This window comes from Entelurus aequoreus, linkage group LG20 (genome assembly GCF_033978785.1).
Source record: "Entelurus aequoreus isolate RoL-2023_Sb linkage group LG20, RoL_Eaeq_v1.1, whole genome shotgun sequence".
NCBI lineage: Eukaryota > Metazoa > Chordata > Actinopteri > Syngnathiformes > Syngnathidae > Entelurus > Entelurus aequoreus.
In genome coordinates, this window is record NC_084750.1 from 13,688,894 (window position 1) to 13,716,482 (window position 27,589).

The following is a 27,589-nucleotide window of genomic DNA, read 5'->3' on the forward strand; positions in this document are numbered from 1 at the left end:
CCTTAAATAAAATAGTGAACATACTAGACAACTTGTCTTTTAGTAGTAAGTAAACAAACAAAGACTCCTAATTAGTCTGCAGTAACATATTGTGTCATTTATACACCTATTATTTTGTACACATTATGAGGGACAACCTGTAAAAATGGATTATTAATCTACTTGTTCATTTCCTGTTAATATCTGCTTATTTTCTGTTTTAACATGTTCTATCTACACTTCTGTTCAAATGTAATAATCACTTATTCTTCTCTTCTTTGATACTTGACATTAGTTTGGGTGATACTACCAATACCAAGTAGTTACAGGGTCATACATTGGTCATATTTAAAGTGATCCCGTGTCGAAGGACGTATTTCTTGGGTTCATAAACAATAAAAATCGACAAAAGAGTTTGTGAAACGAACAAATATCAATGTAACCATCGTAGTATCGACTAGATATGCTCTTGTACTTGGTATCATTACAGTCAATGTCGGCTTGTCCCGACACCATTATTTTGGTAACGGAACCTAAATGTATTTTGATACTTTTCAATACTTTTCTAAATAAAGGGGACCGCAAAAATTTAATTATTTTCTTTATTGTAACAAAAAATGTTAGTGTACATGAAACATATGTTTATTATTGTAATTTAGTCCTTAAATAAAATAGTGAACATACTAGACAACTTGTCTTTTAGTAGTAAGTAAACAAACAAAGACTCCTAATTAGTCTGCTGACGTATGCAGTAACATATTGTGTCATTTATACACCTATTATTTTGTACACATTATGAGGGACAAACTGTAAAAAACAATTACTAATCCACTTGTTAATTTCCTGTTAATATCTGCTTATTTTCTGTTTTAACATGTTCTATCTACACTTCTGTTCAAATGTAATAATCACTTATTCTTCTCTTCTTTGATACTTGACATTAGTTTGGGTGATACTACCAATACCAAGTAGTTACAGGGTCATACATTGGTCATATTTAAAGTGATCCCGTGTCGAAGGACGTATTTCTTGGGTTTATAAACAATAAAAATCGACAAAAGAGTTTGTGAAACGAAAAAATATCAATGTAATCATCGTAGTATCGACTCGACACGCTCTTGTACTTGGTATCATTACAGTCAATGTCGGCTTGTCCCGACACCATTATTTTGGTAACGGAACCTAAATGTATTTTGATACTTTTCAATACTTTTCTAAATAAAGGGGGCCGCAAAAAATTTGATTATTGTCTTTATTGTAACAAAAAATGTTAGTGTACATGAAACATATGTTTATTATTGTAATTTAGTCCTTAAATAAAATAGTGAACATACTTGACAACTTGTCTTTTAGTAGTAAGTAAACTAACAAAGACTCCTAATTAGTCATCAAAACTCAGAGAATAGATGTGAAGGAAAAACGCACAGACAAATCATTTTTCAAAATAAAAGCCTGGCAGATCAAATAAAGATGTCCATGAATGATCTATAGCCTTGTAGCACTCTACAGTCCAGCGTTTGCCTCATCATAGAATGTCAAAACCACCCAGAATAGCTTTGGTTTGGCTTGTAATACAATTGAGAGTTATCTTTGATCGCAGCACAGCCTGTATCTACTCTCAAGGACCAGCTTTGATCAGCTCTAGCCGTTAAAACTACCGCAGAAAAACCCCAACATTGCTTGAAATGTATAAAAAGTCTTGTTTCATATGCTTTGTTTTGACTGTCAGAATGCACAGAAAGTGAGTGTGAATAAAATGTAGGGGCAGACAAAAACAATGCAAGCAGATTCGGGCTCTGCCGATCGATCGGTATTGGCCGATTTTCGTGAAAAAGTACAGTACGTGGTGGTGACCGTCGCCGAGTAAATCCGATCACCAAGACCAAGGGAGAAGTATTGTGGAAAGAGGTTATTCTAGATTGTACCTAATGTCATGGCTGGTTTTATTACTGCTCCGCCGATCCCAGTCTGTGGAACGCTCTCCCTGACCCCCTGAGGGCACCGCAGACTGTGGATGCTTTTAAAAAAGGCTTAAAAATCCTTCTTTTTAAAAAAGCCTTTTTTTTTTAGATATATGCATACTAGGGCTGCAACTAACGATTGATTTGATAATCGATTAATCTGTCGATTATTACTTCGATTAATCGATTAATAATCGGATAAAAGAGACAAACTACATTTCTATCCTATCCTGTATTTTATGGAGAAAAAAACAGCATACTGGCACCATACTTATTTTGATTATTGTTTATCAGCTGTTTGTACATGTTAAAGTTAATAAATAAAGGTTTATTTAAAAAATAAAAAATAAAAAAAATAAAAAAAATAAAAAACCTCTGCGCATGCGCATAGCATAGATCCAACGAATCGATGACTAAATTAATCGGCAACTATTTTAATAATCGATTTTAATCGATTTTAATCGATTAGTTGTTGCAGCCCTAATGCATACTAGTTCTAGCTGTTCCAGTTTTTATTTTTATTTATTTTTTATTATCTTTTTAATTTTATTTTTATTTTTTAATCCACTGTAGCACTTTGAGGTTGTTTACTCAATGTAAAGTACAAATAAAATCTATTATTATTATTGACTATTTCATTGATTATGGGACAACCAGTAGAAAATGGATGGACTGTACTTTATCGTCACTTATCGCTTGTATTTGGTACACTAATGTGTATATTTTAGGCCATTAGTTCTTTGTTTTATTTTTGCAAAAATATATATATATTTTTTTATATTGCTCTTTTTATCTTTGGTATGAACATTATTATGTAAACTCGAAGTTATTGTTTTTTTGGTTCTTTGTTGTTGCTATTTTTGTATTCCAACATTTTATTATTTGATCATGTTGTACTGCATTGTAATCTTTTTGTTTTGTGATTGTGTGATGTTTTTTGCCCGGACCCCAGGAAGAATAGTATCCACTGCGGTGTAGACTAATGGGGATCCTTAATAAACTAAACTAAACTAATAAACTAAACTAAACTAAACCAATCCCCTTTGGCTAATATTTATTTTTAGTCCCCCCGGTTGACAAGCAGCTAGCAGCTAAATATGTGTTAGCGCTTTATTTGTTTTGTTTTTTTCAATTTAATAACAATAATAATAATACATTTTATTTGGTATGGCGCTTTTCAGAGTACTCAAAGACGCTTTACAGGAAAACAGTTCAAAGTAATAATAATATAAAATATTAAATTTGTCGCACTTTTATTATTTTATAATTTTTATCTTGCAATTTTACTTTTTATTCGAACCCCTTTTATCTTGTTTAGCTCATTAATTTTTTATGTTCTTTGTTTTTTTTTTTTTTGTTGCTCTATGCTTTTTAATAATAATAATAATAATAATAATAATAATGGGTTTTATTTTTAAAAAGCACTTTACATTGAGTAAACAACTTCAAATTGCTACAGTGTATTAAAAAAATATATATATATATAATAAAAAATATATAAAAATAAAAACTAGAACAGCCAAAAAGCTAAAACTAGTATGCATTCATCTAAAAAAAGGCTTTTTTTAAAAGAAGGGTTTTAAAGCCTTTTTTAAAAGCATCCACAGTCTGTGGTGCCCTCAGGTGGTCAGGGAGGGCGTCCCACAGACTGGGAGCGGCGGAGACATTACAACAATTTTTAAAAATTGTTGTAAACGTGCTATATAAATTGTTGTGAACGTGTTATATAAATAAAGTTGCCTTGCCTTGCCCTGGATAACCTTATCCGGCTTAGTGTAAACGGGGCCTGAAACACTTAAAAAAGCATGTGGGGTTTTTATGCACTTGCCTTCAACCCTAAATACTAAGTGCAGTTTTAGTTTTTATGCACTTGCCTTCAACCCTAAATACTAAGTGCAGTTTTAGTTTTTATGCACTTGCCTTCAACCCTAAATACTAAGTGCAGTTTTAGTTTTTATGCACTTGCCTTCAACCCTAAATATTAAGTGCAGTTTTAGTTTTTATGCACTTGCCTTCAACCCTAAATACTAAGTGCAGTTTTAGTTTTTATGCACTTGCCTTCAACCCTAAATACTAAGTGCAGTTTTAGTTTTTATGCACTTGCCTTCAACCCTAAATACTAAGTGCAGTTTTAGTTTTTATGCACTTGCCTTCAACCCTAAATACTAAGTGCAGTTTTAGTTTGTATGCACTTGCCTTCAACCCTAAATACTAAGTGCAGTTTTAGTTTTTATGCACTTGCCTTCAACCCTAAATACTAAGTGCAGTTTTAGTTTTTATGCACTTGCCTTCAACCCTAAATACTAAGTGCAGTTTTAGTTTTTATGCACTTGCCTTCAACCCTAAATACTAAGTGCAGTTTTAGTTTTTATGCACTTGCCTTCAACCCTAAATACTAAGTGCCGTTTTAGTTTTTATGCACTTGCCTTCAACCCTAAATACTAAGTGCAGTTTTAGTTGTTTTGCACTTGCCTTTAACCCTAAATACTAAGTGCAGTTTTAGTTTTTATGCAATTGCCTTCAACCCTAAATACTAAGTGCAGTTTTAGTTGTTTTGCACTTGCCTTCAACCCTAAATACTAAGTGCAGTTTTAGTTGTTTTGCACTTGCCTTTAACCCTAAATACTAAGTGCAGTTTTAGTTTTTATGCAATTGCCTTCAACCCTAAATACTAAGTGCAGTTTTAGTTTTCATGCACTTGCCTTCAACCCTAAATACTAAGTGCAGTTTTAGTTGTTTTGCACTTGCCTTTAACCCTAAATACTAAGTGCAGTTTTAGTTTTTATGCAATTGCCTTCAACCCTAAATACTAAGTGCAGTTTTAGTTTTCATGCACTTGCCTTCAACCCTAAATACTAAGTGCAGTTTTAGTTTTTATGCACTTGCCTTCAACCCTAAATACTAAGCGCAGTTTTAGTTTTTATGCACTTGCCTTCAACCTTAAATACTAAGTGCAGTTTTAGTTTTTATGCACTTGCCTTCAACCCTAAATACTAAGTGCAGTTTTAGTTTTTATGCACTTGCCTTCAACCCTAAATACTAAGTGCAGTTTTAGTTTTTATGCACTTGCCTTCAACCCTAAATACTAAGTGCAGTTTTAGTTTTCATGCACTTGCCTTCAACCCTAAATACTAAGTGCAGTTTTAGTTTATATGCACTTGCCTTCAACCCTAAATACTAAGTGCAGTTTTAGTTGTTTTGCACTTGCCTTCAACCCTAAATACTAAGTGCAGTTTTAGTTTTTATGCACTTGCCTTCAACCCTAAATACTAAGTGCAGTTTTAGTTTTTATGCACTTGCCTTCAACCCTAAATACTAAGTGCAGTTTTAGTTTTTATGCACTTGCCTTCAACCCTAAATACTAAGTGCAGTTTTAGTTTTTATGCACTTGCCTTCAACCCTAAATACTAAGTGCAGTTTTAGTTTTTATGCACATGCCTTCAACCCTAAATACTAAGTGCAGTTTTAGTTTGTATGCACATGCCTTCAACCCTAAATACTAAGTGCAGTTTTAGTTTGTATGCACATGCCTTCAACCCTAAATACTAAGTGCAGTTTTAGTTTTTATGCACATGCCTTCAACCCTAAATACTAAGTGCAGTTTTAGTTTTTATGCACTTGCCTTCAACCCTAAATACTAAGTGCAGTTTTAGTTTTTATGCACTTGCCTTCAACCCTAAATACTAAGTGCAGTTTTAGTTTTTATGCACTTGCCTTCAACCCTAAATACTAAGTGCAGTTTTAGTTTTTTTGCACTTGCCTTCAACCCTAAATACTAAGTGCAGTTTTAGTTTTTATGCACTTGCCTTCAACCCTAAATACTAAGTGCAGTTTTAGTTTTTATGCACTTGCCTTCAACCCTAAATACTAAGTGCAGTTTTAGTTTTTATGCACTTGCCTTCAACCCTAAATACTAAGTGCAGTTTTAGTTGTTATGCACTTGCCTTCAACCCTAAATACTAAGTGCAGTTTTAGTTTTTATGCACTTGCCTTCGACCCTAAATACTAAGTGCAGTTTTAGTTTTTATGCACTTGCCTTCAACCCTAAATACTAAGTGCAGTTTTAGTTTTTATGCACTTGCCTTCAACCCTAAATACTAAGTGCAGTTTTAATTTTTTTGCACTTGCCTTCAACCCTAAATACTAAGTGCAGTTTTAGTTTTTTTGCACTTGCCTTCAACCCCAAATACTAAGTGCAGTTTTAGTTTTTACGCACTTGCCTTCAACCCTAAATACTAAGTGCAGTTTTAGTTTTTATGCACTTGCCTTCAACCCTAAATACTAAGTGCAGTTTTAGTTTTTTTGCACTTGCCTTTAACCCTAAATACTAAGTGCAGTTTTAGTTGTTTTGCACTTGCCTTCAACCCTAAATACTAAGTGCAGTTTTAGTTTTTTTGCACTTGCCTTCAACCCTAAATACTAAGTGCAGTTTTAGTTTTTACGCACTTGCCTTCAACCCTAAATACTAAGTGCAGTTTTAGTTTTTAATGCACTTGCCTTCAACCCTAAATACTAAGTGCAGTTTTAGTTTTTATGCACTTGCCTTCAACCCTAAATACTAAGTGCAGTTTTAGTTTTTATGCACTTGCCTTCAACCCTAAATACTAAGTGCAGTTTTAGTTTTTATGCACTTGCCTTCAACCCTAAATACTAAGTGCAGTTTTAGTTTTTATGCACTTGCCTTCAACCCTAAATACTAAGTGCAGTTTTAGTTTTTATGCACTTGCCTTCAACCCTAAATACTAAGTGCAGTTTTAGTTTTTATGCACTTGCCTTCAACCCTAAATACTAAGTGCAGTTTTAGTTTTTATGCACTTGCCTTCAACCCTAAATACTAAGTGCAGTTTTAGTTTTTATGCACTTGCCTTCAACCCTAAATACTAAGTGCAGTTTTAGTTTTTATGCACTTGCCTTCAACCCTAAATACTAAGTGCAGTTTTAGTTTTTATGCACTTGCCTTCAACCCTAAATACTAAGTGCAGTTTTAGTTTTCATGCACTTGCCTTCAACCCTAAATACTAAGTGCAGTTTTAGTTTATATGCACTTGCCTTCAACCCTAAATACTAAGTGCAGTTTTAGTTGTTTTGCACTTGCCTTCAACCCTAAATACTAAGTGCAGTTTTAGTTTTTATGCACTTGCCTTCAACCCTAAATACTAAGTGCAGTTTTAGTTTTTATGCACTTGCCTTCAACCCTAAATACTAAGTGCAGTTTTAGTTTTTATGCACTTGCCTTCAACCCTAAATACTAAGTGCAGTTTTAGTTTTTATGCACTTGCCTTCAACCCTAAATACTAAGTGCAGTTTTAGTTTTTATGCACATGCCTTCAACCCTAAATACTAAGTGCAGTTTTAGTTTTTATGCACTTGCCTTCAACCCTAAATACTAAGTGCAGTTTTAGTTGGTATGCACATGCCTTCAACCCTAAATACTAAGTGCAGTTTTAGTTTGTATGCACATGCCTTCAACCCTAAATACTAAGTGCAGTTTTAGTTTTTATGCACATGCCTTCAACCCTAAATACTAAGTGCAGTTTTAGTTTTTATGCACTTGCCTTCAACCCTAAATACTAAGTGCAGTTTTAGTTTTTATGCACTTGCCTTCAACCCTAAATACTAAGTGCAGTTTTAGTTTTTATGCACTTGCCTTCAACCCTAAATACTAAGTGCAGTTTTAGTTTTTATGCACTTGCCTTCAACCCTAAATACTAAGTGCAGTTTTAGTTTTTATGCACTTGCCTTCAACCCTAAATACTAAGTGCAGTTTTAGTTTTTATGCACTTGCCTTCAACCCTAAATACTAAGTGCAGTTTTAGTTTTTATGCACTTGCCTTCAACCCTAAATACTAAGTGCAGTTTTAGTTTTTATGCACTTGCCTTCAACCCTAAATACTAAGTGCAGTTTTAGTTGTTATGCACTTGCCTTCAACCCTAAATACTAAGTGCAGTTTTAGTTTTTATGCACTTGCCTTCGACCCTAAATACTAAGTGCAGTTTTAGTTTTTATGCACTTGCCTTCAACCCTAAATACTAAGTGCAGTTTTAGTTTTTATGCACTTGCCTTCAACCCTAAATACTAAGTGCAGTTTTAATTGTTTTGCACTTGCCTTCAACCCTAAATACTAAGTGCAGTTTTAGTTTTTTTGCACTTGCCTTCAACCCTAAATACTAAGTGCAGTTTTAGTTTTTACGCACTTGCCTTCAACCCTAAATACTAAGTGCAGTTTTAGTTTTTATGCACTTGCCTTCAACCCTAAATACTAAGTGCAGTTTTAATTGTTTTGCACTTGCCTTCAACCCTAAATACTAAGTACAGTTTTAGTTGTTTTGCACTTGCCTTCAACCCTAAATACTAAGTGCAGTTTTAGTTTTTTTGCACTTGCCTTCAACCCTAAATACTAAGTGCAGTTTTAGTTGTTTTGCACTTGCCTTCAACCCTAAATACTAAGTGCAGTTTTAGTTGTTTTGCACTTGCCTTTAACCCTAAATACTAAGTGCAGTTTTAGTTTTTATGCAATTGCCTTCAACCCTAAATACTAAGTGCAGTTTTAGTTTTCATGCACTTGCCTTCAACCCTAAATACTAAGTGCAGTTTTAGTTGTTTTGCACTTGCCTTTAACCCTAAATACTAAGTGCAGTTTTAGTTTTTATGCAATTGCCTTCAACCCTAAATACTAAGTGCAGTTTTAGTTTTCATGCACTTGCCTTCAACCCTAAATACTAAGTGCAGTTTTAGTTTTTATGCACTTGCCTTCAACCCTAAATACTAAGCGCAGTTTTAGTTTTTATGCACTTGCCTTCAACCTTAAATACTAAGTGCAGTTTTAGTTTTTATGCACTTGCCTTCAACCCTAAATACTAAGTGCAGTTTTAGTTTTTATGCACTTGCCTTCAACCCTAAATACTAAGTGCAGTTTTAGTTTTTATGCACTTGCCTTCAACCCTAAATACTAAGCGCAGTTTTAGTTTTTATGCACTTGCCTTCAACCCTAAATACTAAGTGCAGTTTTAGTTTTTATGCACTTGCCTTCAACCCTAAATACTAAGTGCAGTTTTAGTTTGTATGCACATGCCTTCAACCCTAAATACTAAGTGCAGTTTTAGTTTTTATGCACTTGCCTTCAACCCTAAATACTAAGTGCAGTTTTAGTTTTCATGCACTTGCCTTCAACCCTAAATACTAAGTGCAGTTTTAGTTTATATGCACTTGCCTTCAACCCTAAATACTAAGTGCAGTTTTAGTTGTTTTGCACTTGCCTTCAACCCTAAATACTAAGTGCAGTTTTAGTTTTTATGCACTTGCCTTCAACCCTAAATACTAAGTGCAGTTTTAGTTTTTATGCACTTGCCTTCAACCCTAAATACTAAGTGCAGTTTTAGTTTTTATGCACTTGCCTTCAACCCTAAATACTAAGTGCAGTTTTAGTTTTTATGCACTTGCCTTCAACCCTAAATACTAAGTGCAGTTTTAGTTTTTATGCACATGCCTTCAACCCTAAATACTAAGTGCAGTTTTAGTTTGTATGCACATGCCTTCAACCCTAAATACTAAGTGCAGTTTTAGTTTGTATGCACATGCCTTCAACCCTAAATACTAAGTGCAGTTTTAGTTTTTATGCACATGCCTTCAACCCTAAATACTAAGTGCAGTTTTAGTTTTTATGCACTTGCCTTCAACCCTAAATACTAAGTGCAGTTTTAGTTTTTATGCACTTGCCTTCAACCCTAAATACTAAGTGCAGTTTTAGTTTTTATGCACTTGCCTTCAACCCTAAATACTAAGTGCAGTTTTAGTTTTTTTGCACTTGCCTTCAACCCTAAATACTAAGTGCAGTTTTAGTTTTCATGCACTTGCCTTCAACCCTAAATACTAAGTGCAGTTTTAGTTTTTATGCACTTGCCTTCAACCCTAAATACTAAGTGCAGTTTTAGTTTTTATGCACTTGCCTTCAACCCTAAATACTAAGTGCAGTTTTAGTTGGTATGCACATGCCTTCAACCCTAAATACTAAGTGCAGTTTTAGTTTGTATGCACATGCCTTCAACCCTAAATACTAAGTGCAGTTTTAGTTTTTATGCACATGCCTTCAACCCTAAATACTAAGTGCAGTTTTAGTTTTTATGCACTTGCCTTCAACCCTAAATACTAAGTGCAGTTTTAGTTTTTATGCACTTGCCTTCAACCCTAAATACTAAGTGCAGTTTTAGTTTTTATGCACTTGCCTTCAACCCTAAATACTAAGTGCAGTTTTAGTTTTTATGCACTTGCCTTCAACCCTAAATACTAAGTGCAGTTTTAGTTTTTATGCACTTGCCTTCAACCCTAAATACTAAGTGCAGTTTTAGTTTTTATGCACTTGCCTTCAACCCTAAATACTAAGTGCAGTTTTAGTTTTTATGCACTTGCCTTCAACCCTAAATACTAAGTGCAGTTTTAGTTTTTATGCACTTGCCTTCAACCCTAAATACTAAGTGCAGTTTTAGTTGTTATGCACTTGCCTTCAACCCTAAATACTAAGTGCAGTTTTAGTTTTTATGCACTTGCCTTCGACCCTAAATACTAAGTGCAGTTTTAGTTTTTATGCACTTGCCTTCAACCCTAAATACTAAGTGCAGTTTTAGTTTTTATGCACTTGCCTTCAACCCTAAATACTAAGTGCAGTTTTAATTGTTTTGCACTTGCCTTCAACCCTAAATACTAAGTGCAGTTTTAGTTTTTTTGCACTTGCCTTCAACCCTAAATACTAAGTGCAGTTTTAGTTTTTACGCACTTGCCTTCAACCCTAAATACTAAGTGCAGTTTTAGTTTTTATGCACTTGCCTTCAACCCTAAATACTAAGTGCAGTTTTAATTGTTTTGCACTTGCCTTCAACCCTAAATACTAAGTACAGTTTTAGTTGTTTTGCACTTGCCTTCAACCCTAAATACTAAGTGCAGTTTTAGTTTTTTTGCACTTGCCTTCAACCCTAAATACTAAGTGCAGTTTTAGTTGTTTTGCACTTGCCTTCAACCCTAAATACTAAGTGCAGTTTTAGTTGTTTTGCACTTGCCTTTAACCCTAAATACTAAGTGCAGTTTTAGTTTTTATGCAATTGCCTTCAACCCTAAATACTAAGTGCAGTTTTAGTTTTCATGCACTTGCCTTCAACCCTAAATACTAAGTGCAGTTTTAGTTGTTTTGCACTTGCCTTTAACCCTAAATACTAAGTGCAGTTTTAGTTTTTATGCAATTGCCTTCAACCCTAAATACTAAGTGCAGTTTTAGTTTTCATGCACTTGCCTTCAACCCTAAATACTAAGTGCAGTTTTAGTTTTTATGCACTTGCCTTCAACCCTAAATACTAAGCGCAGTTTTAGTTTTTATGCACTTGCCTTCAACCTTAAATACTAAGTGCAGTTTTAGTTTTTATGCACTTGCCTTCAACCCTAAATACTAAGTGCAGTTTTAGTTTTTATGCACTTGCCTTCAACCCTAAATACTAAGTGCAGTTTTAGTTTTTATGCACTTGCCTTCAACCCTAAATACTAAGCGCAGTTTTAGTTTTTATGCACTTGCCTTCAACCCTAAATACTAAGTGCAGTTTTAGTTTTTATGCACTTGCCTTCAACCCTAAATACTAAGTGCAGTTTTAGTTTGTATGCACATGCCTTCAACCCTAAATACTAAGTGCAGTTTTAGTTTTTATGCACTTGCCTTCAACCCTAAATACTAAGTGCAGTTTTAGTTTTCATGCACTTGCCTTCAACCCTAAATACTAAGTGCAGTTTTAGTTTATATGCACTTGCCTTCAACCCTAAATACTAAGTGCAGTTTTAGTTGTTTTGCACTTGCCTTCAACCCTAAATACTAAGTGCAGTTTTAGTTTTTATGCACTTGCCTTCAACCCTAAATACTAAGTGCAGTTTTAGTTTTTATGCACTTGCCTTCAACCCTAAATACTAAGTGCAGTTTTAGTTTTTATGCACTTGCCTTCAACCCTAAATACTAAGTGCAGTTTTAGTTTTTATGCACTTGCCTTCAACCCTAAATACTAAGTGCAGTTTTAGTTTTTATGCACATGCCTTCAACCCTAAATACTAAGTGCAGTTTTAGTTTGTATGCACATGCCTTCAACCCTAAATACTAAGTGCAGTTTTAGTTTGTATGCACATGCCTTCAACCCTAAATACTAAGTGCAGTTTTAGTTTTTATGCACATGCCTTCAACCCTAAATACTAAGTGCAGTTTTAGTTTTTATGCACTTGCCTTCAACCCTAAATACTAAGTGCAGTTTTAGTTTTTATGCACTTGCCTTCAACCCTAAATACTAAGTGCAGTTTTAGTTTTTATGCACTTGCCTTCAACCCTAAATACTAAGTGCAGTTTTAGTTTTTTTGCACTTGCCTTCAACCCTAAATACTAAGTGCAGTTTTAGTTTTCATGCACTTGCCTTCAACCCTAAATACTAAGTGCAGTTTTAGTTTTTATGCACTTGCCTTCAACCCTAAATACTAAGTGCAGTTTTAGTTTTTATGCACTTGCCTTCAACCCTAAATACTAAGTGCAGTTTTAGTTGTTATGCACTTGCCTTCAACCCTAAATACTAAGTGCAGTTTTAGTTTTTATGCACTTGCCTTCGACCCTAAATACTAAGTGCAGTTTTAGTTTTTATGCACTTGCCTTCAACCCTAAATACTAAGTGCAGTTTTAGTTTTTATGCACTTGCCTTCAACCCTAAATACTAAGTGCAGTTTTAATTGTTTTGCACTTGCCTTCAACCCTAAATACTAAGTGCAGTTTTAGTTTTTTTGCACTTGCCTTCAACCCTAAATACTAAGTGCAGTTTTAGTTTTTACGCACTTGCCTTCAACCCTAAATACTAAGTGCAGTTTTAGTTTTTATGCACTTGCCTTCAACCCTAAATACTAAGTGCAGTTTTAGTTTTTTTGCACTTGCCTTCAACCCTAAATACTAAGTGCAGTTTTAGTTGTTTTGCACTTGCCTTCAACCCTAAATACTAAGTGCAGTTTTAGTTTTTTTGCACTTGCCTTCAACCCTAAATACTAAGTGCAGTTTTAGTTTTTACGCACTTGCCTTCAACCCTAAATACTAAGTGCAGTTTTAGTTTTTATGCACTTGCCTTCAACCCTAAATACTAAGTGCAGTTTTAGTTTTTATGCACTTGCCTTCAACCCTAAATACTAAGTGCAGTTTTAGTTTTTATGCACTTGCCTTCAACCCTAAATACTAAGTGCAGTTTTAGTTTTTATGCACTTGCCTTCAACCCTAAATACTAAGTGCAGTTTTAGTTTTCATGCACTTGCCTTCAACCCTAAATACTAAGTGCAGTTTTAGTTTTTATGCACTTGCCTTCAACCCTAAATACTAAGTGCAGTTTTAGTTTTTATGCACTTGCCTTCAACCCTAAATACTAAGTGCAGTTTTAGTTTTTATGCACTTGCCTTCAACCCTAAATACTAAGTGCAGTTTTAGTTTTTATGCACTTGCCTTCAACCCTAAATACTAAGTGCAGTTTTAGTTTTTATGCACTTGCCTTCAACCCTAAATACTAAGTGCAGTTTTAGTTTTTATGCACTTGCCTTCAACCCTAAATACTAAGTGCAGTTTTAATTGTTTTGCACTTGCCTTCAACCCTAAATACTAAGTGCAGTTTTAGTTTTTTTGCACTTGCCTTCAACCCTAAATACTAAGTGCAGTTTTAGTTTTTACGCACTTGCCTTCAACCCTAAATACTAAGTGCAGTTTTAGTTTTTATGCACTTGCCTTCAACCCTAAATACTAAGTGCAGTTTTAATTGTTTTGCACTTGCCTTCAACCCTAAATACTAAGTACAGTTTTAGTTGTTTTGCACTTGCCTTCAACCCTAAATACTAAGTGCAGTTTTAGTTTTTTTGCACTTGCCTTCAACCCTAAATACTAAGTGCAGTTTTAGTTGTTTTGCACTTGCCTTCAACCCTAAATACTAAGTGCAGTTTTAGTTGTTTTGCACTTGCCTTTAACCCTAAATACTAAGTGCAGTTTTAGTTTTTATGCAATTGCCTTCAACCCTAAATACTAAGTGCAGTTTTAGTTTTCATGCACTTGCCTTCAACCCTAAATACTAAGTGCAGTTTTAGTTGTTTTGCACTTGCCTTTAACCCTAAATACTAAGTGCAGTTTTAGTTTTTATGCAATTGCCTTCAACCCTAAATACTAAGTGCAGTTTTAGTTTTCATGCACTTGCCTTCAACCCTAAATACTAAGTGCAGTTTTAGTTTTTATGCACTTGCCTTCAACCCTAAATACTAAGCGCAGTTTTAGTTTTTATGCACTTGCCTTCAACCTTAAATACTAAGTGCAGTTTTAGTTTTTATGCACTTGCCTTCAACCCTAAATACTAAGTGCAGTTTTAGTTTTTATGCACTTGCCTTCAACCCTAAATACTAAGCGCAGTTTTAGTTTTTATGCACTTGCCTTCAACCCTAAATACTAAGTGCAGTTTTAGTTTTTATGCACTTGCCTTCAACCCTAAATACTAAGTGCAGTTTTAGTTTGTATGCACATGCCTTCAACCCTAAATACTAAGTGCAGTTTTAGTTTTTATGCACTTGCCTTCAACCCTAAATACTAAGTGCAGTTTTAGTTTTCATGCACTTGCCTTCAACCCTAAATACTAAGTGCAGTTTTAGTTTATATGCACTTGCCTTCAACCCTAAATACTAAGTGCAGTTTTAGTTGTTTTGCACTTGCCTTCAACCCTAAATACTAAGTGCAGTTTTAGTTTTTATGCACTTGCCTTCAACCCTAAATACTAAGTGCAGTTTTAGTTTTTATGCACTTGCCTTCAACCCTAAATACTAAGTGCAGTTTTAGTTTTTATGCACTTGCCTTCAACCCTAAATACTAAGTGCAGTTTTAGTTTTTATGCACTTGCCTTCAACCCTAAATACTAAGTGCAGTTTTAGTTTTTATGCACATGCCTTCAACCCTAAATACTAAGTGCAGTTTTAGTTTGTATGCACATGCCTTCAACCCTAAATACTAAGTGCAGTTTTAGTTTGTATGCACATGCCTTCAACCCTAAATACTAAGTGCAGTTTTAGTTTTTATGCACATGCCTTCAACCCTAAATACTAAGTGCAGTTTTAGTTTTTATGCACTTGCCTTCAACCCTAAATACTAAGTGCAGTTTTAGTTTTTATGCACTTGCCTTCAACCCTAAATACTAAGTGCAGTTTTAGTTTTTATGCACTTGCCTTCAACCCTAAATACTAAGTGCAGTTTTAGTTTTTTTGCACTTGCCTTCAACCCTAAATACTAAGTGCAGTTTTAGTTTTTATGCGCTTGCCTTCAACCCTAAATACTAAGTGCAGTTTTAGTTTTTATGCACTTGCCTTCAACCCTAAATACTAAGTGCAGTTTTAGTTTTTATGCACTTGCCTTCAACCCTAAATACTAAGTGCAGTTTTAGTTGTTATGCACTTGCCTTCAACCCTAAATACTAAGTGCAGTTTTAGTTTTTATGCACTTGCCTTCGACCCTAAATACTAAGTGCAGTTTTAGTTTTTATGCACTTGCCTTCAACCCTAAATACTAAGTGCAGTTTTAGTTTTTATGCACTTGCCTTCAACCCTAAATACTAAGTGCAGTTTTAATTGTTTTGCACTTGCCTTCAACCCTAAATACTAAGTGCAGTTTTAGTTTTTTTGCACTTGCCTTCAACCCTAAATACTAAGTGCAGTTTTAGTTTTTACGCACTTGCCTTCAACCCTAAATACTAAGTGCAGTTTTAGTTTTTATGCACTTGCCTTCAACCCTAAATACTAAGTGCAGTTTTAGTTTTTTTGCACTTGCCTTCAACCCTAAATACTAAGTGCAGTTTTAGTTGTTTTGCACTTGCCTTCAACCCTAAATACTAAGTGCAGTTTTAGTTTTTTTGCACTTGCCTTCAACCCTAAATACTAAGTGCAGTTTTAGTTTTTACGCACTTGCCTTCAACCCTAAATACTAAGTGCAGTTTTAGTTTTTATGCACTTGCCTTCAACCCTAAATACTAAGTGCAGTTTTAGTTTTTATGCACTTGCCTTCAACCCTAAATACTAAGTGCAGTTTTAGTTTTTATGCACTTGCCTTCAACCCTAAATACTAAGTGCAGTTTTAGTTTTTATGCACTTGCCTTCAACCCTAAATACTAAGTGCAGTTTTAGTTTTCATGCACTTGCCTTCAACCCTAAATACTAAGTGCAGTTTTAGTTTTTATGCACTTGCCTTCAACCCTAAATACTAAGTGCAGTTTTAGTTTTTATGCACTTGCCTTCAACCCTAAATACTAAGTGCAGTTTTAGTTTTTATGCACTTGCCTTCAACCCTAAATACTAAGTGCAGTTTTAGTTTTTATGCACTTGCCTTCAACCCTAAATACTAAGTGCAGTTTTAGTTTTTATGCACTTGCCTTCAACCCTAAATACTAAGTGCAGTTTTAGTTTTCATGCACTTGCCTTCAACCCTAAATACTAAGTGCAGTTTTAGTTTATATGCACTTGCCTTCAACCCTAAATACTAAGTGCAGTTTTAGTTGTTTTGCACTTGCCTTCAACCCTAAATACTAAGTGCAGTTTTAGTTTTTATGCACTTGCCTTCAACCCTAAATACTAAGTGCAGTTTTAGTTTTTATGCACTTGCCTTCAACCCTAAATACTAAGTGCAGTTTTAGTTTTTATGCACTTGCCTTCAACCCTACCCTAAATACTAAGTGCAGTTTTAGTTTTTATGCACTTGCCTTCAACCCTAAATACTAAGTGCAGTTTTAGTTTTTATGCACATGCCTTCAACCCTAAATACTAAGTGCAGTTTTAGTTTGTATGCACTTGCCTTCAACCCTAAATACTAAGTGCAGTTTTAGTTTTTATGCACTTGCCTTCAACCCTAAATACTAAGTGCAGTTTTAGTTTGTATGCACATGCCTTCAACCCTAAATACTAAGTGCAGTTTTAGTTTTTATGCACATGCCTTCAACCCTAAATACTAAGTGCAGTTTTAGTTTTTATGCACTTGCCTTCAACCCTAAATACTAAGTGCAGTTTTAGTTTTTATGCACTTGCCTTCAACCCTAAATACTAAGTGCAGTTTTAGTTTTTATGCACTTGCCTTCAACCCTAAATACTAAGTGCAGTTTTAGTTTTTTTGCACTTGCCTTCAACCCTAAATACTAAGTGCAGTTTTAGTTTTTATGCACTTGCCTTCAACCCTAAATACTAAGTGCAGTTTTAGTTTTTATGCACTTGCCTTCAACCCTAAATACTAAGTGCAGTTTTAGTTTTTATGCACTTGCCTTCAACCCTAAATACTAAGTGCAGTTTTAGTTGTTATGCACTTGCCTTCAACCCTAAATACTAAGTGCAGTTTTAGTTTTTATGCACTTGCCTTCGACCCTAAATACTAAGTGCAGTTTTAGTTTTTATGCACTTGCCTTCAACCCTAAATACTAAGTGCAGTTTTAGTTTTTATGCACTTGCCTTCAACCCTAAATACTAAGTGCAGTTTTAATTGTTTTGCACTTGCCTTCAACCCTAAATACTAAGTGCAGTTTTAGTTTTTTTGCACTTGCCTTCAACCCTAAATACTAAGTGCAGTTTTAGTTTTTACGCACTTGCCTTCAACCCTAAATACTAAGTGCAGTTTTAGTTTTTATGCACTTGCCTTCAACCCTAAATACTAAGTGCAGTTTTAATTGTTTTGCACTTGCCTTCAACCCTAAATACTAAGTACAGTTTTAGTTGTTTTGCACTTGCCTTCAACCCTAAATACTAAGTGCAGTTTTAGTTTTTTTGCACTTGCCTTCAACCCTAAATACTAAGTGCAGTTTTAGTTTGTATGCACTTGCCTTCAACCCTAAATACTAAGTGCAGTTTTAGTTTTTATGCACTTGCCTTCAACCCTAAATACTAAGTGCAGTTTTAGTTTTTATGCACTTGCCTTCAACCCTAAATACTAAGTGCAGTTTTAGTTTTCATGCACTTGCCTTCAACCCTAAATACTAAGTGCAGTTTTAGTTTTTATGCACTTGCCTTCAACCCTAAATACTAAGTGCAGTTTTAGTTTTCATGCACTTGCCTTCAACCCTAAATACTAAGTGCAGTTTTAGTTTTTATGCACTTGCCTTCAACCCTAAATACTAAGTGCAGTTTTAGTTTTTATGCACTTGCTTTCAACCCTAAATACTAAGTGCAGTTTTACTTTTTATGCACTTGCCTTCAACCCTAAATACTAAGTGCAGTTTTAGTTTATATGCACTTGCCTTCAACCCTAAATACTAAGTGCAGTTTTAGTTTTTATGCACTTGCCTTCAACCCTAAATACTAAGTGCAGTTTTAGTTTTTATGCAATTGCCTTCAACCCTAAATACTAAGTGCAGTTTTAGTTGTTTTGCACTTGCCTTCAACCCTAAATACTAAGTGCAGTTTTAGTTTTTATGCACTTGCCTTCAACCCTAAATACTAAGTGCAGTTTTAGTTTATATGCACTTGCCTTCAACCCTAAATACTAAGTGCAGTTTTAGTTTTTATGCACTTGCCTTCAACCCTAAATACTAAGTGCAGTTTTAGTTTATATGCACTTGCCTTCAACCCTAAATACTAAGTGCAGTTTTAGTTTTTATGCACTTGCCTTCAACCCTAAATACTAAGTGCAGTTTTAGTTTTTATGCAATTGCCTTCAACCCTAAATACTAAGTGCAGTTTTAGTTTTTATGCACTTGCCTTCAACCCTAAATACTAAGTGCAGTTTTAATTTTTATGCACTTGCCTTCAACCCTAAATACTAAGTGCAGTTTTAATTTTTATGCACTTGCCTTCAACCCTAAATACTAAGTGCAGTTTTAGTTTTCATGCACTTGCCTTCAACCCTAAATACTAAGTGCAGTTTTTGTTTTTATGCACTTGCCTTCAACCCTAAATACTAAGTGCAGTTTTAGTTTTTATGCACTTGCCTTCAACCCTAAATACTAAGTGCAGTTTTAATTTTTATGCACTTGCCTTCAACCCTAAATACTAAGTGCAGTTTTAATTTTTATGCACTTGCCTTCAACCCTATATACTAAGTGCAGTTTTAGTTTTTATGCACTTGCCTTCAACCCTAAATACTAAGTGCAGTTTTTGTTTTTATGCACTTGCCTTCAAACCTAAATACTAAGTGCAGTTTTAGTTTTTATGCACTTGCCTTCAACCCTAAATACTAAGTGCAGTTTTAATTTTTATGCACTTGCCTTCAACCCTAAATACTAAGTGCAGTTTTAATTTTTATGCACTTGCCTTCAACCCTAAATACTAAGTGCAGTTTTAGTTTTCATGCACTTGCCTTCAACCCTAAATACTAAGTGCAGTTTTTGTTTTTATGCACTTGCCTTCAACCCTAAATACTAAGTGCAGTTTTAGTTTTTATGCACTTGCCTTCAACCCTAAATACTAAGTGCAGTTTTAGTTTTTATGCACTTGCCTTCAACCCTAAATACTAAGTGCAGTTTTAGTTTTTATGCACTTGCCTTCAACCCTAAATACTAAGTGCAGTTTTAATTTTTATGCACTTGCCTTCAACCCTATATACTAAGTGCAGTTTTAGTTTTTATGCACTTGCCTTCAACCCTAAATACTAAGTGCAGTTTTTGTTTTTATGCACTTGCCTTCAAACCTAAATACTAAGTGCAGTTTTAGTTTTTATGCACTTGCCTTCAACCCTAAATACTAAGTGCAGTTTTAGTTGTTTTGCACTTGCCTTCAACCCTAAATACTAAGTGCAGTTTTAGTTTTTTTGCACTTGCCTTCAACCCTAAATACTAAGTGCAGTTTTAGTTTTTTTGCACTTGCCTTCAACCCTAAATACTAAGTGCAGTTTTAGTTTTTATGCACTTGCCTTCAACCCTAAATACTAAGTGCAGTTTTAATTTTTATGCACTTGCCTTCAACCCTAAATACTAAGTGCAGTTTTAATTTTTATGCACTTGCCTTCAACCCTAAATACTAAGTGCAGTTTTAGTTTTTATGCACTTGCCTTCAACCCTAAATACTAAGTGCAGTTTTTGTTTTCATGCACTTGCCTTCAACCCTAAATACTAAGTGCAGTTTTAGTTTTTATGCACTTGCCTTCAACCCTAAATACTAAGTGCAGTTTTAGTTGTTTTGCACTTGCCTTCAACCCTAAATACTAAGTGCAGTTTTAGTTTTTTTGCACTTGCCTTCAACCCTAAATACTAAGTGCAGTTTTAGTTTTTATGCACTTGCCTTCAACCCTAAATACTAAGTGCAGTTTTAGTTTTTATGCAATTGCCTTCAACCCTAAATACTAAGTGCAGTTTTAATTTTTATGCACTTGCCTTCAACCCTAAATACTAAGTACAGTTTTAATTTTTATGCACTTGCCTTCAACCCTAAATACTAAGTGCAGTTTTAGTTTTCATGCACTTGCCTTCAACCCTAAATACTAAGTGCAGTTTTTGTTTTTATGCACTTGCCTTCAACCCTAAATACTAAGTGCAGTTTTAGTTTTTATGCACTTGCCTTCAACCCTAAATACTAAGTGCAGTTTTAATTTTTATGCACTTGCCTTCAACCCTAAATACTAAGTGCAGTTTTAGTTTTTATGCACTTGCCTTCAACCCTAAATACTAAGTGCAGTTTTTGTTTTTATGCACTTGCCTTCAAACCTAAATACTAAGTGCAGTTTTAGTTTTTATGCACTTGCCTTCAACCCTAAATACTAAGTGCAGTTTTAGTTGTTTTGCACTTGCCTTCAACCCTAAATACTAAGTGCAGTTTTAGTTTTTTTGCACTTGCCTTCAACCCTAAATACTAAGTGCAGTTTTAGTTTTTATGCAATTGCCTTCAACCCTAAATACTAAGTGCAGTTTTAGTTTTTATGCAATTGCCTTCAACCCTAAATACTAAGTGCAGTTTTAGTTGTTTTGCACTTGCCTTCAACCCTAAATACTAAGTGCAGTTTTAGTTTATATGCACTTGCCTTCAACCCTAAATACTAAGCGCAGTTTTAGTTTTTATGCAATTGCCTTCAACCCTAAATACTAAGTGCAGTTTTAGTTTTTTTGCACTTGCCTTCAACCCTAAATACTAAGTGCAGTTTTAGTTTATATGCACTTGCCTTCAACCCTAAATACTAAGTGCAGTTTTAGTTTTTATGCACTTGCCTTCAACCCTAAATACTAAGTGCAGTTTTAGTTTTTATGCACTTGCCTTCAACCCTAAATACTAAGTGCAGTTTTAATTTTTATGCACTTGCCTTCAACCCTAAATACTAAGTGCAGTTTTAGTTTGTATGTACTTGCCTTCAACCCTAAATACTAAGTGCAGTTTTAGTTTTTATGCACTTGCCTTCAACCCTAAATACTAAGTGCAGTTTTAGTTTTTATGCAATTGCCTTCAACCCTAAATACTAAGTGCAGTTTTAGTTTTTATGCAATTGCCTTCAACCCTAAATACTAAGTGCAGTTTTAGTTTTTATGCACTTGCCTTCAACCCTAAATACTAAGTGCAGTTTTAGTTTTTATGCACTTGCCTTCAACCCTAAATACTAAGTGCAGTTTTAGTTTTCATGCACTTGCTTTCAACCCTAAATACTAAGTGCAGTTTTAGTTTTTATGCACTTGCCTTCAACCCTAAATACTAAGTGCAGTTTTAGTTTTCATGCACTTGCCTTCAACCCTAAATACTAAGTGCAGTTTTAGTTTTCATGCACTTGCCTTCAAACCTAAATACTAAGTGCAGTTTTAGTTTTCATGCACTTGCCTTCAACCCTAAATACTAAGTGCAGTTTTAGTTTTCATGCACTTGCCTTCAACCCTAAATACTAAGTGCAGTTTTAGTTTTTATGCAATTGCCTCCAACCCTAAATACTAAGTGAAGTTTTAGTTTTTATGCACTCGCCTTCAACCCTAAATACTAAGTGCAGTTTTAGTTTTTATGCAATTGCCTTCAACCCTAAATACTAAGTGCAGTTTTAGTTTTTATGCACTTGCCTTCAACCCTAAATACTAAGTGCAGTTTTAGTTTTTATGCACTTGCCTTCAACCCTAAATACTAAGTGCAGTTTTAGTTTTTATGCACTTGCCTTCAACCCTAAATACTAAGTGCAGTTTTAGTTTTTATGCACTTGCCTTCAACCCTAAATACTAAGTGCAGTTTTAGTTTTTATGCACTTGCCTTCAACCCTAAATACTAAGTGCAGTTTTAGTTTTTATGCACTTGCCTTCAACCCTAAATACTAAGTGCAGTTTTAGTTTTTATGCACTTGCCTTCAACCCTAAATACTAAGTGCCGTTTTAGTTTTTATGCACTTGCCTTCAACCCTAAATACTAAGTGCAGTTTTAGTTGTTTTGCACTTGCCTTTAACCCTAAATACTAAGTGCAGTTTTAGTTTTTATGCAATTGCCTTCAACCCTAAATACTAAGTGCAGTTTTAGTTGTTTTGCACTTGCCTTCAACCCTAAATACTAAGTGCAGTTTTAGTTGTTTTGCACTTGCCTTTAACCCTAAATACTAAGTGCAGTTTTAGTTTTTATGCAATTGCCTTCAACCCTAAATACTAAGTGCAGTTTTAGTTTTCATGCACTTGCCTTCAACCCTAAATACTAAGTGCAGTTTTAGTTGTTTTGCACTTGCCTTTAACCCTAAATACTAAGTGCAGTTTTAGTTTTTATGCAATTGCCTTCAACCCTAAATACTAAGTGCAGTTTTAATTTTTATGCACTTGCCTTCAACCCTAAATACTAAGTACAGTTTTAATTTTTATGCACTTGCCTTCAACCCTAAATACTAAGTGCAGTTTTAGTTTTCATGCACTTGCCTTCAACCCTAAATACTAAGTGCAGTTTTTGTTTTTATGCACTTGCCTTCAACCCTAAATACTAAGTGCAGTTTTAGTTTTTATGCACTTGCCTTCAACCCTAAATACTAAGTGCAGTTTTAATTTTTATGCACTTGCCTTCAACCCTAAATACTAAGTGCAGTTTTAGTTTTTATGCACTTGCCTTCAACCCTAAATACTAAGTGCAGTTTTTGTTTTTATGCACTTGCCTTCAAACCTAAATACTAAGTGCAGTTTTAGTTTTTATGCACTTGCCTTCAACCCTAAATACTAAGTGCAGTTTTAGTTGTTTTGCACTTGCCTTCAACCCTAAATACTAAGTGCAGTTTTAGTTTTTTTGCACTTGCCTTCAACCCTAAATACTAAGTGCAGTTTTAGTTTTTATGCAATTGCCTTCAACCCTAAATACTAAGTGCAGTTTTAGTTTTTATGCAATTGCCTTCAACCCTAAATACTAAGTGCAGTTTTAGTTGTTTTGCACTTGCCTTCAACCCTAAATACTAAGTGCAGTTTTAGTTTATATGCACTTGCCTTCAACCCTAAATACTAAGTGCAGTTTTAGTTTTTATGCAATTGCCTTCAACCCTAAATACTAAGTGCAGTTTTAGTTTTTTTGCACTTGCCTTCAACCCTAAATACTAAGTGCAGTTTTAGTTTATATGCACTTGCCTTCAACCCTAAATACTAAGTGCAGTTTTAGTTTTTATGCACTTGCCTTCAACCCTAAATACTAAGTGCAGTTTTAGTTTTTATGCACTTGCCTTCAACCCTAAATACTAAGTGCAGTTTTAATTTTTATGCACTTGCCTTCAACCCTAAATACTAAGTGCAGTTTTAGTTTGTATGTACTTGCCTTCAACCCTAAATACTAAGTGCAGTTTTAGTTTTTATGCACTTGCCTTCGACCCTAAATACTAAGTGCAGTTTTAGTTTTTATACAATTGCCTTCAACCCTAAATACTAAGTGCAGTTTTAGTTTTTATGCAATTGCCTTCAACCCTAAATACTAAGTGCAGTTTTAGTTTTTATGAACTTGCCTTCAACCCTAAATACTAAGTGCAGTTTTAGTTTTTATGAACTTGCCTTCAACCCTAAATACTAAGTGCAGTTTTAGTTTTTATGCACTTGCCTTCAACCCTAAATACTAAGTGCAGTTTTAGTTTTTATACACTTGCCTTCAACCCTAAATACTAAGTGCAGTTTTAGTTTTTATGCACTTGCCTTCAACCCTAAATACTAAGTGCAGTTTTAGTTTTTATGCACTTGCCTTCAACCCTAAATACTAAGTGCAGTTTTAGTTTTTATGCACTTGCCTTCAACCCTAAATACTAAGTGCAGTTTTAGTTTTTATGCACTTGCCTTCAACCCTAAATACTAAGTGCAGTTTTAGTTTTTATGCACTTGCCTTCAACTTTAAATACTAAGTGCAGTTTTAGTTTTTATGCACTTGCCTTCAACCCTAAATACTAAGTGCAGTTTTAGTTTTCATGCACTTGCCTTCAACCCTAAATACTAAGTGCAGTTTTAGTTTTTATGCACTTGCCTTCAACTTTAAATACTAAGTGCAGTTTTAGTTTTCATGCACTTGCCTTCAACCCTAAATACTAAGTGCAGTTTTAGTTTTCATGCACTTGCCTTCAACCCTAAATACTAAGTGCAGTTTTAGTTTTTATGCAATTGCCTTCAACCCTAAATACTAAGTGCAGTTTTAGTTTTTATGCACTTGCCTTCAACCCTAAATACTAAGTGCAGTTTTAGTTTTTATGCACTTGCCTTCAACCCTAAATACTAAGTGCAGTTTTAGTTTTTATGAACTTGCCTTCAACCCTAAATACTAAGTGCAGTTTTAGTTTTTATGCACTTGCCTTCAACCCTAAATACTAAGTGCAGTTTTAGTTTTTATGCACTTGCCTTCAACCCTAAATACTAAGTGCAGTTTTAGTTTTTATACACTTGCCTTCAACCCTAAATACTAAGTGCAGTTTTAGTTTTTATGCACTTGCCTTCAACCCTAAATACTAAGTGCAGTTTTAGTTTTTATGCACTTGCCTTCAACCCTAAATACTAAGTGCAGTTTTAGTTTTTATGCACTTGCCTTCAACCCTAAATACTAAGTGCAGTTTTAGTTTTTATGCACTTGCCTTCAACCCTAAATACTAAGTGCAGTTTTAGTTTTTATGCACTTGCCTTCAACTTTAAATACTAAGTGCAGTTTTAGTTTTTATGCACTTGCCTTCAACCCTAAATACTAAGTGCAGTTTTAGTTTTCATGCACTTGCCTTCAACCCTAAATACTAAGTGCAGTTTTAGTTTTCATGCACTTGCCTTCAACCCTAAATACTAAGTGCAGTTTTAGTTTTTATGCAATTGCCTTCAACCCTAAATACTAAGTGCAGTTTTAGTTTTTATGCACTTGCCCTCAACCCTAAATACTAAGTGCAGTTTTAGTTTTTATGCAATTGTCTTCAACCCTAAATACTAAGTGCAGTTTTAGTTTTTATGCAATTGCCTTCAACCCTAAATACTAAGTGCAGTTTTAGTTTTTATGCACTTGCCTTCAACCCTAAATACTAAGTGCAGTTTTAGTTTATATGCACTTGCCTTCAACCCTAAATACTAAGTGCAGTTTTAATTTTTATGCACTTGCCTTCAACCCTAAATACTAAGTGCAGTTTTAGTTTTTTTGCACTTGCCTTCAACCCTAAATACTAAGTGCAGTTTTAGTTTTCATGCACTTGCCTTCAACCCTAAATACTAAGTGCAGTTTTAGTTTTTATGCACTTGCCTTCAACCCTAAATACTAAGTGCAGTTTTAGTTTTTATGCACTTGCCTTCAACCCTAAATACTAAGTGCAGTTTTAGTTTTTATGCACTTGCCTTCAACCCTAAATACTAAGTGCAGTTTTAGTTTTCATGCACTTGCCTTCAACCCTAAATACTAAGTGCAGTTTTAGTTTTTATGCACTTGCCTTCAACCCTAAATACTAAGTGCAGTTTTAGTTTTTATGCACTTGCCTTCAACCCTAAATACTAAGTGCAGTTTTAGTTTTTATGCACTTGCCTTCAACCCTAAATACTAAGTGCAGTTTTAGTTTTCATGCACTTGCCTTCAACCCTAAATACTAAGTGCAGTTTTAGTTTTCATGCACTTGCCTTCAAACCTAAATACTAAGTGCAGTTTTAGTTTTTATGCACTTGCCTTCAACCCTAAATACTAAGTGCAGTTTTAATTTTTATGCACTTGCCTTCAACCCTAAATACTAAGTGCAGTTTTAGTTTTTATGCACTTGCCTTCAACCCTAAATACTAAGTGCAGTTTTAGTTTTTATGCACTTGCCTTCAACCCTAAATACTAAGTGCAGTTTTAGTTGTTTTGCACTTGCCTTCAACCCTAAATACTAAGTGCAGTTTTAGTTTGTATGCACTTGCCTTCAACCCTAAATACTAAGTGCAGTTTTAGTTTTTATGCACTTGCCTTCAACCCTAAATACTAAGTGCAGTTTTAGTTTTCATGCACTTGCCTTCAACCCTAAATACTAAGTGCAGTTTTAGTTTTCATGCACTTGCCTTCAACCCTAAATACTAAGTGCAGTTTTAGTTTTTATGCACTTGCCTTCAACCCTAAATACTAAGTGCAGTTTTAGTTTTCATGCACTTGCCTTCAACCCTAAATACTAAGTGCAGTTTTAGTTTTTATGCACTTGCCTTCAACCCTAAATACTAAGTGCAGTTTTAGTTTTTATGCACTTGCCTTCAACCCTAAATACTAAGTGCAGTTTTAGTTTTTATGCACTTGCCTTCAACCCTAAATACTAAGTGCAGTTTTAGTTTTTATGCAATTGCCTTCAACCCTAAATACTAAGTGCAGTTTTAGTTTTTATGCACTTGCCTTCAACCCTAAATACTAAGTGCAGTTTTAGTTTTTATGCACTTGCCTTCAACCCTAAATACTAAGTGCAGTTTTAGTTGTTTTGCACTTGCCTTCAACCCTAAATACTAAGTGCAGTTTTAGTTTTTATGCACTTGCCTTCAACCCTAAATACTAAGTGCAGTTTTAGTTTTTATGCACTTTCCTTCAACCCTAAATACTAAGTGCAGTTTTAGTTTTTATGCAATTGCCTTCAACCCTAAATACTAAGTGCAGTTTTAGTTTTTATGCAATTGCCTTCAACCCTAAATACTAAGTGCAGTTTTAGTTTTTATGCACTTGCCTTCAACCCTAAATACTAAGTGCAGTTTTAGTTGTTTTGCACTTGCCTTCAACCCTAAATACTAAGTGCAGTTTTAGTTTTTATGCACTTGCCTTCAACCCTAAATACTAAGTGCAGTTTTAGTTTTTATGCACTTGCCTTCAACCCTAAATACTAAGTGCAGTTTTAGTTTTTATGCACTTGCCTTCAACCCTAAATACTAAGTGCAGTTTTAGTTTTTATGCACTTGCCTTCAACCCTAAATACTAAGTGCAGTTTTAGTTTTTATGCACTTGCCTTCAACCCTAAATACTAAGTGCAGTTTTAGTTTTTATGCACTTGCCCTCAACCCTAAATACTAAGTGCAGTTGTAGTTTTTATGCAATTGCCTTCAACCCTAAATACTAAGTGCAGTTTTAGTTGTTATGCACTTGCCTTCAACCCTAAATACTAAGTGCAGTTTTAGTTTTTATGCACTTGCCTTCAACCCTAAACACTAAGTGCAGTTTTAGTTTTCATGCACTTGCCTTCAACCCTAAATACTAAGTGCAGTTTTAGTTGTTATGCAATTGCCTTCAACCCTAAATACTAAGTGCAGTTTTAGTT

At 34.5% G+C, this 27,589-nt stretch overlaps 1 protein-coding gene across 2 annotated transcripts in view; it reads right to left on the reverse strand.

The window, feature by feature from the left end:
• vps50 (VPS50 EARP/GARPII complex subunit) overlaps positions 1-27,589 on the reverse strand; it is a 481,936-nt gene that overhangs the window by 6,203 nt on the left and 448,144 nt on the right. The gene's annotated exons all lie outside the window — the stretch shown is intronic.